The sequence below is a fragment of the Bemisia tabaci genome, chromosome 3, assembly GCF_918797505.1.
Source record: "Bemisia tabaci chromosome 3, PGI_BMITA_v3".
Taxonomy (NCBI): domain Eukaryota; kingdom Metazoa; phylum Arthropoda; class Insecta; order Hemiptera; family Aleyrodidae; genus Bemisia; species Bemisia tabaci.
In genome coordinates, this window is record NC_092795.1 from 54,089,320 (window position 1) to 54,113,745 (window position 24,426).

General features: G+C 40.9%; 1 protein-coding gene across 3 annotated transcripts in view; it reads left to right on the forward strand.

Moving 5' to 3' along the window:
- CNMaR (G-protein coupled receptor) overlaps positions 1 to 24,426 on the forward strand; it is a 262,428-nt gene that overhangs the window by 73,558 nt on the left and 164,444 nt on the right. The window lies entirely within an intron of this gene.

Sequence of the window (24,426 nt, forward strand, 5' to 3'; positions counted from 1 at the left end):
CCGTCCACATCATCTACAACGCGACGCTAGGGTGGAGCGATTTTGAAAAAAGTTGTCGAATCGAGTTGTCCCTGAATAATACCAATAATAAAAAACTCACTTTATAGAAGGGATAAAGGTTCTTTTGTTTTTTCTTTTAGAAAATAAGGGTTTACAAGAAAGGGTCTTATGACAGAACGAAACTTTTTCTCTGCAACTTTTACTGTAAGAGGTAAGACCAAATCTATTCATACAGTTCCATGGTAACCCCTTCCACCGTGGCCCAGACCGTCCCAGCTGATAAGTCTTAATGGCGGGAACAGTCCCATGAAAGAGTAAATTTTTTTCGAATTTTGACGTTTTTCGTCAGTACATGGGGCCTAAAGATGACGGATCCAAAATTTGATTTTTCAGGCAAGTGAATAGTCAATCTCAGCTGAAATTGACGATTTAGCGCCGAAGTCAAACATTTCCTTGGTTCTTGCGCATCCTAAACCGTTGAAGCAGTACGTTGAAATCGCGAGTTTGTCGCAAGGGGGAGGCTGCGCCGATGGCGGCGACGTCGTTGGGAAAGCCCCGAGGCGGGAGTGCCTGCAGCAATGTCCACCTCCAGCGTATCTGATTTAAAACTTTTCCTTCACACGTTATTCAGGCTCAGATTGACAAAAAAAATAATTGCTATGGCCCCATTATTCACTCCAGTATTAGTGGCGGTGCCATCTGACCCCGCTGCAACCACTTATTCAATATCAGCCTTCGGTTTTTCTGATAAGTCAAAAATAGTGAAGGCGACGCTTCGACCACTGCTGTCTTGCGTAGTAACGTGGCCAACGTAAGTGGATCCTGGTTCGCATGAAATGAAAATATGTTCTTCTTTTATGCATCTTCGATGACTATTGCCAGCTTCATATTGATAGGAGATTGTCTTGTCCTTTCTACCATCGAAATATAAACCGCAAATCTCGTTTTGTGGGATATTTACAAGTTCTTGAAGAATATTGACGGTTCCGCGACGCGACAGCTGCGACCGGGCTATTTTTTAATTTTGCGATGTCCTCCGCAATTGCCGCACACTCGCGGAGAAACTCTTCCAACTTATCCTGCTCTGCTCGCCAGCGGCGGAACTGCAGGACTTCGAGGTCTCGCTGGGCGCGTTGCTACCCCAGCTCCACTTGAGCTGCCTCCAGAGCACGAGAAAAACAACAGAGAATACAGAGACCGCAGAAGAATACAGCAGCAGCAAGAATGTGGAGAAAACAGAGGCAGCAGAAGTAATTCCAAAGCAGGATTTTTTAACAACGTTTTCTCAATGATGGAACTTTTCGTCGGCAAGTTTGGAAAGACATGCGAATCGAAAGCGTGGATCGCTGGTTTATTTTCGACAAGCAATTGGCAAAAAGTACATGATAAAAGAAGATACCAGGAATTTTCCGAATTTTGTTGATGAACAAGAACCGGACATAGACCGGAACAATTGGCATTTAAAATTCTAGGGCGGTGCGGCAAGATGTGAGGCAGCTGAACTTCTAGTTTCCAACTTCATGGTGTTTTCTTCGCCAAAAGTAGCCGTTTTTAAGTTTCTCAAGGCACCGGGAAAAGGTTCAGCTCCTCTCCGCTGTCAATATTTCCTCGTCTCCATTCTTCCCTGATAATGCCGACGATGTCATCAGTCTTTAACAATACCGTTCACCACATATTTTGTCATACCTGTAAATACAATTTCATTGATTAAAATAAGTTTCTTTGAAACATTTTTGTAACAAACATTTTCTTGTACATTTTTACTAAAGAGGGATTTTTAAGTCAATCTTTTTGCATTGAGGCGTTTTTTTACTTTTTCCCACTGCCAGGAGGAGGATTATTTTCAGTAAGAGCCAACCTAGCAGAAACGTCTTTGCATGCTAGGTGGGAAAGAAATTCCATGGATCGGATCCTATAAAATGTGAAGACCCCAATCCAAATTGATGAACCTCGCCGTTGATAGGATTCTCAACTCCTAAATTATTTAACTCCTTGCCGATGGCACCGCATATGTAACATCCTTGTGTGGACTTTCAATCCGCTAAAGTATTGCATACTTTACTGTCAATCATGGTGCGAATTAACTGATGTTAAACAGAGATACCACCCTTCACGTTTGAGGCGGACAAATGTTTTATCTCCTCGTCCATTCGTGAGGATTCATTTCTGATAACCTCGTCATTTTCCTTAATGAATTCGAATCGAATAGGCCGACAAAAGAAAGTTGAACTTGGGCGGGGGCTCTTCCAAATTATACGGGGCCCCGCGCTCACCCTCAGAGGTACAAATTAAGTGCAAAACGCTGCCGAGTCAAGAGGTCGCTTAATATTTTCCTCTGTTTCTTGGACCTTCAATTTATAATTATTTTGGGTAGAACTGTCCATGCCCCACTTTGATATCAAAACATAATCTACTATATTAATAACAACTAGGATCTTAATTTATTGTCAATTTTATATTGAAAAAACGAGAGAGAAAAAAAATAATATTTTTCAAAAATGTATTCATAATTCTAATTTCAATCGAAAACACAGGACAAAGCGGAAACAAGGCTAAAACTACAAAATATAAAGGCAGGACGTTTCGGTACCTTACGGCACCATTATCAACTGCAAAAAGAATTAAAAATAAAAAGAAATTAAAATAAAAACCAGCAAACGGCGTTACAACGTGAAATTGGTAAATGAGACTGCCAATTCTAATTTCTATACCCATCATTCACAGAGCTATTTATACAGGGTGTACCAAAAGTCCGTCCCACCCCTGCTAACTTTTGAACGAATTGAGCTAGGGTAATGAAACTTTGGAAATGTTCCTATCTCAAAGGGGACCATCTTTTGGGGGGGTCAAAATTTTGGTCCCCCTTCAGGGGGGGCGCGGGGGGCCCCCAACTTTTTTTTTTCAAATGGCAACCCCTATCTTGTGATACCTCATTCGAAAGAGCATAAAAAACTAAGAATTTTGGCGCAAACCGCAGATCAATATCTTAATTTTTGACCGAGTTATGATAGGTCAAAGGTCAAATTTGACCTATTTTCAAAAAATCATAACTCCGGTTCAAATTATCGTAGAGAAAAAAATAAAACGGGAAAATTTACCAAATTGTGTCCGCTTTTAAGTAAAAATTGCAGAAATCACTTCGCTGTAATTTTAAGGGGGGGCTCGGACCCCCAAATACGTCAATTCAAAGGTCATTCAATTTTCCCGCGAAAAAAGGCAATTTCCCCTAGATTTGCCTCCACATTATCTCAGTAAGGTCAAAATTAGTTCAACATTACGTTGGCAAGTCCCCAAATTTCGGGAAAAGTTAAAAAAAAACGAAATTTAAGGTGATTAAATTTGACCGTTTAAATTTCGTTTTTTTTTAACTTTTCCCGAAATTTGGGGACTTGCCAACGTAATGTTGAACTAATTTTGACCTTACTGAGATAATGTGGAGGCAAATCTAGGGGAAATTGCCTTTTTTCGCGGGAAAATTGAATGACCTTTGAATTGACGTATTTGGGGGTCCGAGCCCCCCCTTAAAATTACAGCGAAGTGATTTCTGCAATTTTTACTTAAAAGCGGACACAATTTGGTAAATTTTCCCGTTTTATTTTTTTCTCTACGATAATTTGAACCGGAGTTATGATTTTTTGAAAATAGGTCAAATTTGACCTTTGACCTATCATAACTCGGTCAAAAATTAAGATATTGATCTGCGGTTTGCGCCAAAATTCTTAGTTTTTTATGCTCTTTCGAATGAGGTATCACAAGATAGGGGTTGCCATTTGAAAAAAAAAAGTTGGGGGCCCCCCGCGCCCCCCCTGAAGGGGGACCAAAATTTTGACCCCCCCAAAAGATGGTCCCCTTTGAGATAGGAACATTCCCAAAGTTTCATTACCCTAGCTCAATTCGTTCAAAAGTTAGCAGGGGTGGGACGGACTTTTGGTACACCCTGTATGTTTAGGATTTGGAAAATTCTTTGAACTGTATGATCAAGTAGCGCTTGAAGAAGCTTGATCGGCACGATATTCTCCAGGACAGAAATTGCCTCTGCTTCCGGCTAGCAGTTTTTCTTGGGATTTGATAGTGTGGGGCGGGGGGGGGGGGTCACCCATCACAATAGACACATTCCTCATCTCAATATATTTATTTTTAGTTAATTTAACCGAAACAAACAAAGCAAGATCCATCTCTTTCGACCGAAACGGAGGCTGAATCTGCTCTCATCTAAAGCCATTTATATTGTTACCATTTAAGAAGTAAAATTAATAATTGTTTAGTTTTCAAATAAAATCATGTATTAAATATGTAGTTATTAAATAAAATAATTTTATTAGATATTGTTTTGTAATGTAAGCGCTACCTACCGCGCTTGGGTAAGAGCCCTGTCTACCCACCACCTTTGAGGCAGGGGCTACCAGCTGGGGTCCGCAGGATTGCTGAACCTGTGACAGTACAGTCCCTCATACGGTAAAGGTTGTCGGTATGATTTTCGACCTGGGCGCATTCACTGTCTCTCGTTGTTTTGAGGACAGTACAGTCCCTCATACGGTAAAGGTTGTCGGTATGATTTTCGACCTGGGCGCATTCACTGTCTCTCGTTGTTTTGAGGCTGAGGAGGAATCCTTCACTCCTGGTAACAGTCGATTTTTAAGTCGGAATTTCCTCTCGCAAATTCCACAAGCATAAGCCTTATCAAAGCCAGCCGGTTTATGGAGGCGAAAATGCACGGCGAAATTTCTGGCGTTCACCTCCTTACGACAGACTTGGCATGTTTTTCTGCCTGCACACAACACAATACAATACAATTTAATTACCCAGTAATGAAGGGTAGAAGGAGAAATTAAATTAGAGAAAATAACAATTGAAATTTTCACACTAATAGGCATATGAATCGGATTCGTAAATTGAGCTATAAACTGGTGCGTAGCCGAACTCTATTTGGGCCGTGGACAGAAAGTTGAAAAGTTCAGGTCGTCAGCTTTGCAATGGTAAAGCCTGGTTTCCAATGGACGCGTTGGCGCGTTGCGTCGCGCGCGGCAAAGTTGGATCTCGTGTTAGTATGCGACCGTTCCTAATGCGATTTCGGTGGCGCGGAGCGCCTTCCGCTCGCAGCTGACGCGCCAGACGCGGCATAGTTGGGAAAATCTCAACTTTGCCGCGTTGCGTCGCGCGCTAGGAGCCGTGCTTTCGCTACGAACGTACCCTTTTTTCTAAGATTACTCGTTTATCGTTCATTTGAGGGAAAAAAGTCACTGGACTTTTTGATTTTTGATTTACTTTTATTCTGCTAAAATTACTTGTTGTTATATTGTTATTTGTGTGTATAAGGTTGTTAAAATTATGTTATTGTGATGAACTCCGGCAATTTTGCCGTTCATTATAGGATGCACAAGCCCGCGGGGTTAGACAAGCCTTGCGCTTGCTCGACATGTGGAAGAAAATTTCGCCCCTTTCTCGCGCTCACATAGTAGCTGGCCGAGCCGTAGCCGCAAGTGTCAAGTGACAAGCATCAAGTGTTTCTTACGCAGATTGTGAAGTTATGAGTGCATTTCAGACTTTGCCGATGCGCTCATCGTGATTTTTGAGGCATTATCTATAAGAAACAACTCTTATTTTTGCTCTAGCAAAAGTTTGCAACAGGCCCATTGGTCCGCTCTCTGACTTTGATACTTTCCTCTGCCACTTGATTGATTATTTCGTGGCTGGGGACGGGGCACTCGAATTGGCTTCCCGTATTCAAAATATTCTTCTTCTTGCTCTTGTGGAGGGGGAGCGGAACGACCACCTTTACCACCGCGTGGCTTAAAGTGTGGCTTAAGTGTTAACAATTGATACAAATTAATAGATCAGAATACTCTCATTACATCATGAAATTTCAGATTTTTATGTAAGAGGTTGAAATATACTGGTTCCTTTTCATGTCTCGCAATGTGGAAAGAGGGTTATTCATATAGGCGAAAAATGTACCCAGCCCGGAATGTACGAAACTTTGTGAGCTGATAGTACTAGTTGAGAGAGGCTTATCCCTAGCTCCGTTTTTGCAGGAACCCCAGGGAAACAGCGTTGCCATTTTTTAAAGTCGTAACCTTCAAACACCCATAACTTTCGCAGAAATGCAGTCACAGAGCTCGTATTTATACCAAAAGATGCAAAAAATTACGTTCTATCGACCAATGCCAAAGAAATTTTAATTTGACTCCATTGTTGCCACGTTTTGGCAATTTTTTTAATTTTCGTAATTATTTAAAATCACGTTACCGCCTAAAAAAGTGTTTGCGGTTGGTGGGGATTGAATAAAAATCTGTCGGAATTATTGTTCGTTTGATTCCGCATCCATCGATATATTATACTTTTCTGAGAGACTTAGGGAACACGAGTTATAGCGATTTGAAAATTCGGCAACACGCCCTATACCCCGATATTGACGCTCGTTTAGGTACGTTTCGCAACTCCGTGTTAAAGCAAAACGCCTAGAACAAACAAAATTCGAAAAGTCAGTTCATGTTTTGCGCTTTTTTGAAACTTTCACATGATTTTTAGGAATTCAAGTAGCGGCGGTGTTGCCGGTTTTCAATGAAAACCACCGCTGCCATCACAATTTAAAGTAGTACTCATTTAATCTTATCCCAGCTACATTTGCTAACCTAAACTGACCATTTGCGACACGGTGTTGACAACATTGCCTAATTTCCGTCGGAATTCGCGTAGAGGCGGGGTTGCCAGTTTTCATGGAAACCGCCACCGCGATCACAAAAAAAATGTATTACTTATTTAATCACGTTCAGCCTTATTCTGTAGTTGGCATTGTTTATTTATCGGATCGATGGTTTCTTCTATCCCTCTGCAACGGCAGTGGTGACCGACAGTAACGAGATATCGAAATTTAAAGCTACCGAATCACTCAAGCGGTCCGATGAGTAGTTTTGGCGAGGGGCCTAGATCCATTGCTCTTGATCTCTATACAGTATCGATATCTCGGTACTGTCAGGCACCACTGCCGTTGCAGAGAGATAGATGAAACCATCGATCCGATAAATAAACAATTCCAACTACAGAATAAGGCTGAACGTGATTAAATAAGTAATACATTTTTTTTTGTGATCGCGGTGGCGGTTTCCATGAAAACTGGCAACCCCGCCTCTACGCGAATTCCGACGGAAATTAGGCAATGTTGTCAACACCATGTCGCAAATGGTCAGTTTAGGTTAGCAAATGTAGCTGGGATAAGATTAAATGAGTACTACTTTAAATTGTGATGGCAGCGGTGGTTTTCATTGAAAACCGGCAACACCGCCGCTACTTGAATTCCTAAAAATCATGTGAAAGTTTCAAAAAAGCGCAAAACATGAACTGACTTTTCGAATTTTGTTTGTTCTAGGCGTCTTGCTTTAACACGGAGTTGCGAAACGTACCTAAACGAGCGTCAATATCGGGGTATAGGGCGTGTTGCCGAATTTTCAAATCGCTATAACTCGTGTTCCCTAAGTCTCTCAGAAAAGTATAATATATCGATGGATGCGGAATCAAACGAACAATAATTCCGACAGATTTTTATTCAATCCCCACCAACCGCAAACACTTTTTTAGGCGGTAACGTGATTTTAAATAATTACGAAAATTAAAAAAATTGCCAAAACGTGGCAACAATGGAGTCAAATTAAAATTTCTTTGGCATTGGTCGATAGAACGTAATTTTTTGCATCTTTTGGTATAAATACGAGCTCTGTGACTGCATTTCTGCGAAAGTTATGGGTGTTTGAAGGTTACGACTTTAAAAAATGGCAACGCTGTTTCCCTGGGGTTCCTGCAAAAACGGAGCTAGGGATAAGCCTCTCTCAACTAGTACTATCAGCTCACAAAGTTTCGTACATTCCGGGCTGGGTACATTTTTCGCCTATATGAATAACCCTCTTTTACCTTTTTTCATTTTTGTGTGTTTGAGTGCGGGTTGCATACTCTGGAAAATATGATATATTTTACAGCCTCTTAAAATTTCATGGAATATTTCACTGAAACTTCCAATCTCTCATTTCTTTCATACCACCCTGTGTATGCGCAACGAGTGGATGAAGCTCTCGTGTTATAGCACTGATGTGTGTCGTCCTTCCCCTTGTTTCAGAAGTTTCACGTAGCTTTTCACGAGGATCTAACAAGGAAATTTCCCTATAATTTTGCCCGGCGGTAGCCTCCATGTAGCGAGTACAAGTAATTTGCACCGCGCTGTTGAGCGTCGTAACAAGGGAATAATTCAGTGCTCATCTAAATGGAGTGGGGTTTGACGAATTAATTTCAGACCGTGTCATTTAAACCACCTTCTTCGCCTCGTCTCATCAGTTTAAAAGCTAGCGCCTTGCCCATGCCTTCGCTACGTTGCGCGATGTGGTACAATACGATATTGAAGCATTTTCATTCCAACAGACCACCGGACAAGGTGCGACTTTCAGCGCTATGGTACATGCCTCCTCCCAAGCGTTTCACAAGAGCGCGGAGATGCGCAAATCGTGCTCTACGTGAAATTCAAAGAGGATGGCAATATCAGAGTGCTCAAAGTCGTTCCTTGTCTAGTGGTGGTACATGATGAAAATAATACCCTTCCAAATCTCTCTCCTACGATTGATTTTTCCATTCCATGTGCAATCCGTGGCTGGCACGAAATTTTTAATCGCAGGGAAACGCACTCAAAGTTTTCATTCATACTAAACCTAAAACCATAGAAAAAATCCTGAACACTCACCCTTATGTGCAGATTGTCCTTTCCTCATGAGATGAAACTGTGGTAGGATTAACTGAAGGTCGAACAGCGTCTAAATGAGTGAAAATTTGGTAGTAGTGAGTGGTGAGTGATCGAAAGTTTTTCATTCAAGGAGAAAACACAAAGAATGTGGCCCAAATATTGCGTACAACAGGATGGTAAAATATTGCTGGATCTACACTACCCAGTGGGAAAATCAGGGTATAAAAATCTCATCAGATTAAAAATTAGAACTCTACAAAGCAACAGTGCAAGGCTGAGAAGGGAAAAAGTTCAACTCAGGCAGACGCATTGCAACCCTATGAATTGGATTACTCGACAAGCTTTCGCCCTTGTTCCATGAACTTTCTTACAGCAGACGCGTGATTTCCAACCTGTGAAATCGTGAGATGGAACGAAATATTTAGGATTGTCATACAGGGTTATTCAAAAGTCACGCACCACTGGCCATAAATTTAAGTTCTAATTATGATATCGACTCGCGGTTTAAGACGTTTTTCCTCATATTGAGGGGAAACTTTTCAAGGTACTTTCCAGTTTTGATTCCGGGAGGGCGGGGGGGAGGGGGGGGCAACTCCAAAATTTCAAATGGCCACCCCCCCCCCCTCATGATCTGTGGTGCGTGACTTTTGAATAACCCTATATATCATGAAGAAAACAGAGCTAAATTAGTTCGGTAATTAGTAATCAGGTTAAATAATCTTTCAACTTTCCTCACTTTTTCACTACAACCTTGTAACGACACCATTACAGTTTACCGTTTTGGGTATTTTGGTTTCTCATCCTGAACACTCTCCGTCCAATCGATTCACTCTTCCAGGAATTGGTGTCAGCCTATTGAATTTCAATAGCCTGTAACCAATCGGAATCGAAGATAGACCTTTCCCTTACTTTTATAAGCGAATTTCTCGGGTATTCCCCCCCTCCCCCTCCCCCGTTCTGTAAATCATTAAACTGAGTGTGAGCCAGGAACTTTTATAACGGATACGCTATATCAATCATGCCATCGAGAATTTGACGCGCAGAATTCAGTTTCTTTAAATACAGCTTTTTTAATACTTGTTTTATGTAAACATTCATTCGAAACGGCTCTGTCGGTAGGAAAATGAGTAAACAAAAACTTCGGAAGCGCGAAAAAGTTTTCATCTTCTCAGTTTAACATTAGTTGAAGCACCTTCCCTTTTTTCCGCGGCAGAAACTTTTCAGCCAACTTTCTCTATTCTTTTCTTCGTGCTAATATTACGCGGGTCGTTCGGTATTGACCTATGCACCGCTGTTATAGGGTTATTAGGATGTGCTTTTTTAGACGGTTAAAGAAGTTTTAAAAAAAAGGATATTAAACTGAGATATCCACCGAAAAGTTTCCTCTTGGTTTGAAAAAATCACAATAAAATATCCAACGCACTCAAATGGTTCTTATCGATTTTTCAATTCAGCGCAATCCTAGCGATATCACAGATTTATTTATTTTTTCTTTATTTTCTTGCAAATGCAATTGAGTTAGAAAGCCAGAAATGTTGATAGTAAGACTCGTGATGCCTTATTGTAAGGAAAAATTAAGTCTAAGGGGTTTTTAGCGACTTTTCAAGTTAGCAATCCTTCTGTACCATTAAGAATTGAGAACGGTTTATCTGTCTTCCTCTGTATAATATATTCATATATATCCATCTGTCGTGAAAAAATTACTGACCCTTTGACAACATTCTATCCTGTCACACAGACAAATTAAACAAACCCATTTAATGACAGCAGAAACTACTTATTTCAATGAGGACTTTCAAGAACTCAGTTCCCATTTCTGAACTCTCTAAGGATTTCGTCAAAATTAATTATTAATCGGAAAATTTCACAAAACACTTTTGAGCCCAATGGAGATGTTGCATGTGTGAGGAATAAAAATTAATAGGTGGTGGAACGCCACCTCCATGGGCACCATTTGAATGATTGAGCTGTCCTCGCCTGCCATGGCGATTCCGCGTATTGAATCCTCCGGCAAGGACATGTTACTTTGAAGGAAGACAAATGTAAACAAGAGATAACCTAATATCAAACACGCAAGAAACAAATAGAAGAAGGCCCAAGTACGGGAATACTTAAAAATATTCGGGAACGAAGGTTGACACCAGAGGTAACAAAATCTGAGAGAGAAACGACGATCCACAGGAGCTGGGCTGGAACACAAGATTTTGATGAATTAGATCGGTAGAATGAGTTGGCGGTGGGCAGTTTTTTACACTTAGTCCAGCAGCGACATATCTTCGGTAGCACAACAGGGTAGGCACCAGAGAAAGCCAGATGGGACAACCAGACTTTTTATTTGTTCCAGAGAAAGTGTAAAAACTGCCGTTCTTAATCTTTGTTGTTCGCCAGGAAAGAGGCAAAAACGGGATAAATTGTCGACTTTTTTCTAAAGGAAAAAGGCTAACCCGTGAACGTAAATGTACATCACCTAACACGTTGATCAAGTTTCTGAGGGGCAGAAATACAAAATTTGTAGCACGTCATAAGTACTAGGCCGAAACAAACAACAAGAAAATAATTAAACATCGTGCGGATAACAGCAATAAATAATGAATAAAGGAGAAGAATGGCCATTAGCTGTGATTAGTTTATAAGTGCGTTAACACATTGCCGAAGCTTTTCGACCCCACTCGGTCATCTTCAGAGTGCAGAATTATATACAAGCATGAAACAAACAATGCGTAAAATATAAAATACGAGCACTAACTCAAGATTTCAAAGATTCAATATTTATTTATTTCAAAAATTTAAATTTACAAAAGTAAAACAAAACAGCTCCATATGCCAAAAGTGAGCTTGTGTGGCATATGTTACTAAACCAAATAAGATAAACAACAAGATAATAACTAAACAATGGTTGGCATAGCCTGACAGAACAAAAAAATAATATTTTAAGGCTCAATAGAAAGAGAAAAATTTACGACAAAAACCAAAAAAAAAAGTGAAATTGTAGATGCAGAAGAAAAACCAAGTATAAGTGAATAACTATAACAAGTGGTAACTTAATTAATTGTTAAATTAAGAGGAAGGTAAGCAGAATTAATCAAACTATCAGATATAACTACATTTTTCCAGCTAAGGCGTGCAGCAATAAGAAACTAGATTGACAACATAATTGTTTGGGCAGAGGCCCAAAATAAAATGAGAAAAATAAATGAAAGAAAGAAATGAGCAATTTTGGAAAGTGGACTGTATGTTTACAAATTTGCGGATCTGATCATATTCAGCAATGGGCTTCTTCTCGGTTTTTATTCTTTTTTGTCCTTTTATTGGAGGCATTGTGAAAATGTGAAACTTCCCTTGGTGGATGGTATATGCTTCTAGTAACAGATCCAGATCATCAGCTCTTAAATTCTGAGGGATTAAACTAGCAAAAACAGTAGTTCTCATGGGCTTCGGCATGCCACTGTAGGGTTTCATGCTTAGTGTTGGAGTGAAGTTAATCAGGTTTTTTGCTATACCTGTAGTGAGTTGAGCTGCATGCACTGCGGCAATGCGAGCCATCGTCACATCAGTAGCTCCTGTAGGTGTTCCCCATTTTATATGATAATAGTCTTCACTTTCTTTTAGGAATGCGACCATCTCAGGAGTGCTTTTCTTAAGCAGTTTAGTTTGAGTGGTGCCTCGCACAGCCACTATGATTGCCAAGGTCAGTATCCTATTGGAATGATCATCATTTGAGAGCTTAGCTGCTTTTCCAAGCCTATGGAGGTGAGCTAAGAACATTAACGGCTCAAAGCCTTGATATGCCATTTGATCAGCAGTGAGCAAGATGTTGGTTGCATCATAAGAAAGGAATGTCTTCTTTATCAGCGCAACAGCAGCATTTATCTCATCTTGAGTGATGGAGCTTGCTTTCACAGTCTCACTTGACTCTGCCATGTTGGAATTCAACTATTTCGGGATACTTGAAACTTTAAAAGCTTCAAGGTTGCAACAACAAAGAATCCTTTTTGACTGACCAATGAAGTTTAATGAAGTGGAAATTCAAAACTATCAACAAGAAACTTGTATGGGTCGTTGTGTAATCGGCAAACGAAGGCGAAGATTGGTCGGCCACACGGGGGACCCTACTTGGAGCTGTTTCGGCTCGATATTCGCGAGATCAAACAATAAACTAAAACCTGAACTTCTTATCGAAACAAAATGAAAATCTGAGTGAACTAAAAGTAACTGTATGGTATCCTCCTTAGGATACAAAAGTAAAAATAAAACTTTCCCGAGCCTTTTCCTGGAAAGGCGGGATCAAAAAGGACGGCATGGCTTACAAGACCCGCGCGCCATCTAGCGGATTGGCGCGGTACTAGCCTTTTGCCGGTCGAGCGCGGAGGGAAGGAGTGCGCTGGCCGACGCGGCGGTCACGGTGGCTGCTCGCACGCGTTGCAATGAAAAAGGATGAAAATAAAAATCAGTCCCTGACTGAACATACCCGCCCCGTTGAAACCACCCGGTTTCTAAACCAAAAAACTTCCTTAAGTCGGAGGGGGTACAAAGAGAAGAAATTAAAGAAGCTTCGATTAAGAACATGGTTAATATGGTTCATGAAGTTAAGAGTATTGTAGTAAGTAAAGAGTAACTAAAAAAAATTGCTTGAGGGTTGTAAAGCCTCGTAAAAAAGTCAAGACTGACACCCAAAACTCTTTAGGAGGGTTGTAAGGCCTCAAAGAGATTTCAGAATGCGAGATGTCGACTTCCATCTTAAGTGGTTATTTGAGGGTGGTCTGATTGACATCACGCCTTTCGCAGGAGAGCGCTTGCGTCGTCTCTTGCATGCAGGTTTCGCAGACACCTGTTCATCTGGGGGTCCCTTATTGGTTGAGGACATTTGAGGGGTAGCCTCGCAATTAGGTTCTTGGGGTCGCTCGATGACGACCAGGTGTGATTTTTTTGACAAGGACTCAGATTTCGGAAAAGCTGCAGATCCTTTTGAACATGGACCCACGATGACCCAACCAAAGACGCTGCTCAGAGCAACCGGTTCATTTGGGGTTGTGGTCTCACGTTTTCCAGTGAAGATGTACGGGAAAATATCCGCACCGATCAGGAGTTGAACATCCTGAGGCTCAAAGAAACGAGGATCCGCAAGTTGTAGGTGCCTATACTTGGAGCTAATGGGCTCGGGCACACTCGTGGTCGGCATTTGCGTGGTAATTTTCTCCATAATTACAGCATTACTCCTGAATATTGGTTTCCCAGACTTGTTGGGTTTAATAATACAAACAGTAGAGGCACTTACGCCAGGGATCGATTGGTCAGCTAATCCAATGATTCGCTCAGAGGTAGCGTCCCTGGGTAAACCTAGCCGTCGGGCACAGTCATCTCGAATGATTGTCGTCATCGAGGCACTGTCAATCATAGCCCGGACCTTATGGAAGCGTCCGTCGGCACCCTTGACTCGAACGACCGCAGTACCTAGTAATACTGTCTCGGTGGGATTGGACTTGAGAGCTTGATGCACTCTCTTAGATTCATCACCTGAAGAGTCTGCAGTCTCTTGCTCCGCTTGGGATTCAGAGCTCGAGGAGTTCTTGCGCTTGACTCGTTCTTTACGGTCGGAGAGCTGAGGGTCGGCCTCTTTGGGCATGTCACAGTGAAGCAAAGTATTGTGTCCGTCATTGCACACTCTGCAAGTTAGACCAGAATCACATCGGTCTTGATGATTTCCACTGCGAAGACAGATGGTGCACAAATGATTTTTCTCGACAAAATCCCTGCGTTCGTCGACGCTGGCTTCAATAAACTTTGGACATTTATAAAGAAAATGATCACAATCACATAGACACCGAGATCTAGTTTTCTCGGTAGGTGAGTGCGCAGTGGCTGTGAAAGATCTCTTTGGACTGGAGTCATGACTATACTTCTTGGAACTTTCACTCGAAGAACTGCTCATGGGTGCACTCGCCGTCAAGTCTAAAATTTCAATTTGTCTCTGGACAAATTTCAATAGATCCTTGGTCGTGGGCATGGTCTCTCTCGTTTGCCTTCTCTCAAAAGTTTTTACAAGAGATTTAGGAAGGCATTTCAAAGCTATGTGTAGAGTCATAAAGTCCCCGAGGTCAGCAATTTCCTGAGTTTTAATCGCTGAAACGCACTCACCAAAAGTCGACATGAAGTTCGATAGATCATTCTTGTTTTCGTTTTGAATGGCGGAAAAACTTAGGAGTTTGTTCAGCAAGCTTGAACCAATCATGCGCTTATTCTCGTACATCCCAATAAGAGCATCCCACGCTATTGGATAATTCACGTCCGTAATGGGTAACTCCTTTACGAGTGCTAAAGCAGGGCCAGACAGAGTGGTCCTCAAATAGTTCAGCTTGGCACTCGGAGTCAGGGACTCATGGTGATGGATCAGAGACTCAAAATTCGCGCGATATTCCGGCCATGCGCTTATTGTGCCGTCGAAAGTTTTCAAGGTAATTCGAGGCAGTGTGGGCGCATTGCTTGAAATGATCGTAGTGTTGTTCATCAGCGGATTAGAGTTATCAGCTGTGCCGGTGGACTCCAGTGCATCAGTCAGCCTTTTCTTAATCTCCGCAATTTTGAAATACACATCGGTGAAATGCTCTATCAACTCGCTGCTTTGATCAAAACTTGCCTCTGGGTTTAACCGTAACTCTATTTCGTAGCAGGACATGACCGTTTCTTGAAGGTTCTTTAGAGATTGTCTTGAATCTTCCTGCCGGCAAATGAATTCAGGCGACAATTTTTTCACTGCCAGGCAGCGCTCGGCAACTTCATAGCAAGCCTCTAATTGCCGACCGTAGATTTTCCGCTTATTTTTTAGACAGATCAACTCGATCTCTAAGTCAGTGACTTTCTTTGCTTTTACCTGGGAGGCATTACTATCATCGGATGCCATGCTGCTTCTTTGATAATCAGAATTTTCAAACAAAGACAGGAGAGACCTTTTGCCTTAGATTCAAACAAATAACAAATACAAACACCAAGAGAAAAACTGAAAAATTACAAATATGATGGATCAGAGGATCCAAGTCGGACAATCAAATGTTCCGAGGTCCCTCAGATCACTAATATATTCATTTAAAATTTCAAACACTTCAAAGATAATGGATCAGCGGATCCGGCCTGAGCAGGACCAAATGTTTGGGCAGAGGCCCAAAATAAAATGAGAAAAATAAATGAAAGAAAGAAATGAGCAATTTTGGAAAGTGGACTGTATGTTTACAAATTTGCGGATCTGATCATATTCAGCAATGGGCTTCTTCTCGGTTTTTATTCTTTTTTGTCCTTTTATTGGAGGCATTGTGAAAATGTGAAACTTCCCTTGGTGGATGGTATATGCTTCTAGTAACAGATCCAGATCATCAGCTCTTAAATTCTGAGGGATTAAACTAGCAAAAACAGTAGTTCTCATGGGCTTCGGCATGCCACTGTAGGGTTTCATGCTTAGTGTTGGAGTGAAGTTAATCAGGTTTTTTGCTATACCTGTAGTGAGTTGAGCTGCATGCACTGCGGCAATGCGAGCCATCGTCACATCAGTAGCTCCTGTAGGTGTTCCCCATTTTATATGATAATAGTCTTCACTTTCTTTTAGGAATGCGACCATCTCAGGAGTGCTTTTCTTAAGCAGTTTAGTTTGAGTGGTGCCTCGCACAGCCACTATGATTGCCAAGGTCAGTATCCTATTGGAATGATCATCATTTGAGAGCTTAGCTGCTTTTCCAAGCCTATGGAGGTGAGCTAAGAACATTAACGGCTCAAAGCCTTGATATGCCATTTGATCAGCAGTGAGCAAGATGTTGGTTGCATCATAAGAAAGGAATGTCTTCTTTATCAGCGCAACAGCAGCATTTATCTCATCTTGAGTGATGGAGCTTGCTTTCACAGTCTCACTTGACTCTGCCATGTTGGAATTCAACTATTTCGGGATACTTGAAACTTTAAAAGCTTCAAGGTTGCAACAACAAAGAATCCTTTTTGACTGACCAATGAAGTTTAATGAAGTGGAAATTCAAAACTATCAACAAGAAACTTGTATGGGTCGTTGTGTAATCGGCAAACGAAGGCGAAGATTAGTCGGCCACACGGGGGACCCTACTTGGAGCCGTTTCGGCTCGATATTCGCGAGATCAAACAATAAACTAAAACCTGAACTTCTTATCGAAACAAAATGAAAATCTGAGTAAACTAAAAGTAACTGTATGGTATCCTCCTTAGAATACAAAAGTAAAAATAAAACTTTCCCGAGCCTTTTCCTGGAAAGGCGGGATCAAAAAGGACGGCATGGCTTACAAGACCCGCGCGCCATCTAGCGGATTGGCGCGGTACTAGCCTTTTGCCGGTCGAGCGCGGAGGGAAGGAGTGCGCTGGCCGACGCGGCGGTCACGGTGGCTGCTCGCACGCGTTGCAATGAAAAAGGATGAAAATAAAAATCAGTCCCTGACTGAACAATAATATAGTGACACTAGGGAATGAGGTTTTTGCGTTTGGCCCAGATATTCTAGACCAAATTTTCATCAAAAACCAAAGTCTGTCATCGGTGTCAAACTCGCTCCTAATGTAAACAAACGAACGGCGACATAGTCCGGACATAAACAAAGCGGACCCAGAGCGGACTTCCTCGAGATGTTCCAGACTCAATTTCTCAGCGTTAGCGTTTCTTCACCTCGACAATAGAACTTTCGTCCGCGTCCAACATTTATCCCTTTCGTAAAATCAAATATCAGTTACCCCGTTGATCTGTTCATGGTGATTTCAAGTGAAATTGCGGCGAGATACTCCAGACTCCTAATGTAAACAAAGCGGCCTGTGCCCGGTCGAGATGTTCCGGACTCATTTCTTCATTTACGTTTCTTCATCTCGACCAAAGAAGTTTCTCGCACATTCAAAGTAACATTTTCCGGTTCCATTGTTAGAGAAGAAACAAGTCATTTTGTTGTAAGTTAGGATAATATTTGTGTTGATTAAGTGGCTTGAGCATTGGACTACCTGGCTGCGCCTTTCATAGCTGCCTCTATATCAAGATAATTGGGAGAAAAGCTTACTGGTTGATGTGCGAATCTGAATCCTAAATCCCTAGGAACGGTAGTTGTGAAAACCAGACGGATGTACAATGCTAGGTACCTTGCTCCTCACTCACTTTCTCATGGATGTTCGCTGGTCTCTCCAAGGTTCTGGTTTTGCGATGCGTTGAAGCCAATGCTTTAAGTTTAGCTATAACAACCAGGCTTCGGAGATACTAATTAACAATCCTAGCAGTCACCAAATTCTCCAGCAAATCCGCATAGTTGTCTATTAACAGCTGAAGAAGCAATGGAAACTGTATTTACCTATGACAACAAGATTTTTTCCGTTGGAACTCTGATAGTAAGTATGAGGGGGAACTATCACCTTTAAGGCACGTTTCTCCATGAATTTTCTTGTTTTTTGGCATCAAAGTAAGTAGAACTCAAGGAAAATGAGGCAAGACTTTACAAGTTACCATGTAAGGTTCATCTGCTGAAAAAATAGAACAAAGTCTAAAATTCCTAATGAACATCACCAAGATGGTTCTGCCACCAGCAGTTCATTTTTTAAGGCACGGATCAAATACTGTGGTTATCTATTATTCTCACGGTGCCCATCAAATTATAGGTAAGAAACCTAGTCCTGTAATAATAATGGCATGGAATGACGGGCTCTAATTGGTGACTTGACCATCCCCAAGAAATTATCGAAAGAATTTACTTCTTAAAAGATCCTTTGCGAATAAAGCCAAGTAAATATGCGGATGAAAGTCCCGTGTGATATGTGAAGTGTACTTATTCAAAGTAATTTCAAAGGGAAGGGATGAAATGTTCAAAAGGTAACGTCCAAATTTGCAAAGTTGTAGAGGCGCTAGGCACAAATTGGACAAGGTGCCGCTAAGTAATGATTAAATGAATTTTTTATTGTTATTAATTACGGAAAAGTGGAAAAGAGAATTAGGCCGAATGCCAAAATCCAAAATTTGAAAAGTGTAGGGTGGTGGTGGTGTAGGAGCCGAACCTTCTTCGAGATTACGGGCGGCGAGCGGCAACCTGATTGGCTACAAAGATTGCCGAGCATGGCCGAAGGCCTACTCGCCGCTTGGTAGGTGTTGACGGCGGTTTGACAAACAGCAGTTTTTGGTGAAATGTGGTCCGGAATATCTGGGCCAATCTGTTCACTCATGGTTGAGAGGTCCTCGAGATCGACGGGCGAACACGGCTCGGGGCCGGGGGCCGCAATAGAGGGAGGCTCCTGGCTTCCGGGGTTGAAGCCGGATGGGCGCAACTGGGTATGAGGTTGCTTCTGCCACTGGTGGCCGGGCTGTGACCGTTGCAGGCCGCTTTTTCTTAAGCCGAGTTTTCCGCGGATCTCGTTGAGTCAAAGGTGCATCCTCCGTAGGGATGCAGGGAAAAATAAGGGATTTACGAAATAAGAACACTCGGTTCGGTGTATCGACTTTTTCTTATATTGCACCGGAGGTTATGAAAAAACTCAGCTGATGAGAATCGTATTAATTTTTGCTCTTACGGCATTGCCATATTTCAACTCGCCTCCTCAAAAATTAATTTCATTATTAATGAATGCTCACTGGGAAAACATGCAGGTCCAACATTTGTTGCAACGGATGAGGGAAACCCAGAAAAACCTCACCAGACCGAAAAAATTGCAAACAAATTTAGAATTTTGACTTGGAATTATGACAAATTTTGACTTAAATTTTTAACAATTTTTGAATTTTGAATCCACTTGAATTTTGACCAGTTCACTTGAATTTTGACGAATCTACTTGAATTTTGACGAGTCCACTTGAATTTTGACACAGGCTTAGAATTTTGAATATTTGACGAGTCCACTTGAATTTTGACTTGCTGATTTTGATTTGCTAATTTTGAAGACCCAGCCTTGGTCTTAATCGCTTGAATTTTGTGGCGGATAACGGCTTGGTCAGTAAATCGGCTAGCTGATCACCTGTTGGAACATATTTCACATTTATTAGCCCTTTTTCTACCTGTTCTCTAGAAAAATGATACTTTACATCTATATGTTTTGATCTTTTGTGGCTACTAGGATTTTTCGCAATACTTATACAACCGGTGTTGTCTTCATAAATTGAAATGGGAGTTATTGCAGTCATATTAACACTACTCAGAAACGATTTCAACCATAGAGCTTCCCTGACAGCTTCAAAAAGCGCCATATACTCTGCTTCGGTGGATGAGGCAGCCACAGAGTTTTGCTTTTTGGTATTCCAACAAATGGTACAGTTCTCAAATAACTGAAATAGGAAGCCTGTCGTACTCTTTCTATCGTTCTCATCTGTTGCCCAATCAGAATCACAGTGACCACTCAAGATATCCGTAAAATCAAGTTTCTTTGTATAGGTCAATTTCAAATTCCTTGAGCCTTTTAAGTATCGTAACACCCTTTTCAAGTACTGCCACAAGATCTTATTATTCTTGCTAGTATATCTGCATAAAATACTTATTGCAGCGCACAAATCAGGTCTTGTGCATATCATTATGTACATCAAACACCCAATGAGGTTCTGAGAGGGTGCTTCGTTCGCTTCAACTGAATTAAGTTCTACAAAATCTAATTTACTTGGAAGTGGAGTGTCAACGGCATTACAATCAGCCATATTAAACTTCTTCAAAACTGTATCAATATAAGCACATTGACTCAAAGTTAAAATCCCATCGCATCTCTCAACTCTAATTCCCAGAAATAATCTAATATTTCCAAGGTCCACCATACGAAATTCACTCATCAAATATCGTTTAAAATTATTCATTGTTTCCATATCTTTGCAAATAATTACGACATCATCAACGTACAAAACAACATAAATGTTTTTATCAACACTTCCTTTGTCCAAAAAATAAACACACCGATCAGCAGGTGAAGTTTTAAACCCTGCTTTAATGAGCTTCACATCAAAAGTCTCAAACCAGCATCTAGCAGCTTGTTTTAGACCGTATAAAGATTTATTGAGCTTGCACACTTGATTACCATCACTTAAAACTCCCTCAGGAATTCTCATATAAATTTCCTCTCTCAAAGTTCCATTTAGAAAAGCTGTTTTTACATCCATTTGATGAATTAGCAAATCAAATTGGTTTGCAAAAGCCACCAGAATTCTGAAACTCGCTATTCGAGTGACAGGAGCAAAAGTTTCATCATAGTCTTCAGCATATTTTTGACTGAAACCACGAGCAACTAACCGCGCTTTATGTTTTTTAGGTTTCCCAAATTCATCCTTCTTAATTGTAAAAATCCATTTACAATCAACAATATTTTTATCCTCAGGCTTTGGTACAAGACTCCAAGTCTTGTTGAATTCGAGAGAGTCAAGCTCCTCTTTAATAGCCTGTTGCCATTGAATTTTATCAGCTCTATTCTCAACTTCATTAAAAGTCTTGGGTACATCACAGTCAATGGATTGTGCATTTAAAATGAATTCATCAAGTTCATTTAGATCACTCCTCCTTGACCCAAAAAACTCATTCTCACGATTTTGGGGCTTCAAAACACAGTTTTTATCCATCTCTACATAGATCCTCTTATCACCCTTTTTGTCTTCACTAGAGTTATAATCCTGTTCTGCGCTTTTCTTTATCTCAAGTTCTTTATGCAGGTCTGATTTTGACTTACAGTCAGATGCATCAGTTCCTTCTTGAGTTCTCAGTTCTGATGTTGACGCACAGTCAGTTGCATCAGTTCCCTCTTGAGTTTTCAGTTCTGATTTTGACGTACAGTCAGATGCATCAGTTATTTTCTCACTCTCTGTATCCACAGAGCACTTTAACGCAGGTCTGGATTCTAAGTAATTTGTTTCATCGACAATTACATTTCTAACTCTGACAAATATTTTCTTCTCCGCATCCCACACTTTATACCCATTTGGTTCATAACCAACTAAAATGCCTTTAAAGGATTTTTCATCAAATTTCCTTTTTCTAGTGTCATTATGAACGTAGACTGTAGATCCAAACACTTTCAGAAATTTTATTTGCGGCTTTCTATTGTGCCATGCTTCATATGGAGTCACAGCTGAACTCAAGGCCCTCGTTGGCGATAAGTTTACAAGATATGTTGCTGTAAGAACAGCTTCTCCCCAAAATACTAAGTTCAACTTAGCTCCACTAAGCATTGCACGAGCTCGCTCTGTAATCGATCTTATCATACGCTCTGACACTCCATTTTGCTGTGGGGTTCGCGGGATCGTAGGGTGATACGTGATGCCTCTTTGCACACAAAACTGTTTCATCTCATTAGAAAAATATTCGCCACCATTATCGGAATATAGATTAACTAATTTTAAGTTAAAATGAGCTTCACTCTTTGCAACAAAATCTTTAAAAACAGAGAAAACATCTGATTTGTGTTGAATCAGGTATGTGACGCAATAATGCGTGAATTCATCTACAAAAATCACAAAATAATTTTGATTTAAATGAGTCGGAGGAGTGATAGGACCTGATACATCCGAATGCACGATGAAGAGCGGTCTTCGCACATACGTTTTATCCTTAGAATTTTGAAATGGCAATTTTGTTTGCTTACCACTAATACAAGCTTCACATAAATTTTCGCTCGGCATAACATTTTCAATTTGATCTACGTCATCAATAAGCTGATACCTCTTTAACTCTAAAAATTTAGCTTTACTTATGTGACCTAATCTTTCGTGCCATAATTTGTACTTATCAAAAGATGATGCACTGTAAGCCATTGTTTTGTCAATCATGAAGTTCACAGAGAATAAATTATTAAATGGCTTACCGATCATTACAACCGTACTTCCCTTTTTTATTGTTACTCCTTGCTGATTGAAGATCACATCAAATCCAGCTTCCTGAATTTTTCTTACAGACAGCAAATTGTACGGGACTTCCGGACAATACAATACGTCTTTAAGGACTCCTTCAAATCCTGGTTCAATCCTCACTGGAATATTTCCTTTCTTGTAGGCAAAGATATGAGCTCCGTTTTTGGCCACTGATATTTTTATCGGAGGGTTCAGATGTACGAAGCTTTTGAATGCACTCTCCGTTTTTACGATGTGAGTCGAAGCTCCAGAATCCAGAATGAAGGTTAGGTTGTCATCACTGTCCGAACTATTCGAGTTCTCCTGAGCCATGAATGCAAAACTTGAGACAGTCGAAATACTTTGATGTTTTTCATTTTCGGTAGAAACATTGACGGACTCATTCCATTTGCTTTGAGGATGAGTTGTTTTTGATTTCAAAGTTTTCTTGTAAAAGACACAATCTTTGATCATATGATTTTTCCTGCCGCAGTGATAACAGGCTTTAAAATTATTTCGATTTACTTGCTTTGGTTTTTGTCTAAAGTTTTTCACAAATTTAGAATTTCTGAATTGTCTTTTTCCTTTGGGAGCACTGGTAGCACTGTCACTTGCTTGAAGAATTTTCGCGCTGTTGTCAGATTGATCAGTTTTTAATTTTAGTTCGTGATCTAACAATTTTATTTTAACGAACGCGACACTTAAATTGTCATCACTCAAAGTTTCAATCGCTGTGATGATACCATTATAGGCCGGGGGGAGGGTCACAAGAAGGTGAGCAATCTTGTCTGATTCCTCTAACACTGCACCGGCAGCTTGCAGTTCGGTGAGCAGATCATCAAATTTAATAAAATGCTTTATCAAAGCAGTATCTGAGTCAAACTTCAGAGAAAATAATCGCTTTTTCACGGCGATTTGAGCGGCAATACTCTTTCTTTCATATAGGTCATCCAAACTTTTTATAACCTCCTGAGCCGTCCGCTCCGGAGTTGCGAAATGCAGATGAGAATCTGCTAAATTTTCAAGCACGATAGCTTTTGCTAGCACATTTTTGGCCTGCCAGTCACTAGATTCACTATTTTCACTAGATGGTCCATCAATCACATCAATTAAATTTTTCTTCGTTAACAGCCCGCGAATTCGAAGTTTCCATATGCTGTACTTTTCACCATTAAATGGTTTAATGTTCTTTTTAGACTTAAGGTCCATATTAACACTTCAAAGTCACTTCACTTTCAAATAAATGCTTCAAAGGACCAAGTAAAAACGACCTGGGCCCATAACCCGTAGGGATGCAGGGAAAAATAAGGGATTTACGAAATAAGAACACTCGGTTCGGTGTATCGACTTTTTCTTATATTGCACCGGAGGTTATGAAAAAACTCAGCTGATGAGAATCGTATTAATTTTTGCTCTTACGGCATTGCCATATTTCAACTTCCTCATCAACCGTTGTAGATGGTCCTGCCGAAACTCCAGCGAAGAAACCAGCAGCTATGTGTGGTCGTTTACCTCGTGAAGACTTTCTCGTCCTGCCTGTATTCTTCCCACCTGATTGGGCGCAGCGCACGGCGATCGCATCAAAAACGAGGTTCCTGGCGCAATTGGCGCGGCTGTTCTCCTCGGAATCTGTCAAGGCGTCATGCGCTGACTGACCTGAGGAGCTTGCTGTGATAGTGCTTTAATCACTACCTGTGCGATTTGCGTGACGGCATCCTCTGATAGAGGTCCATATCCTGTAACAAATGATAGAATCACATACAGCGTCGGCGCTTTCACACTGTTTTTCTCGTTTCTCGATATCAGTGAGTGAGGCGTCTCGCGTGAGTGTGCTCGCACATTTCTTTTTTTTTCCGTTACCAGCGGTGACAATAGTGCCGGTACCAGC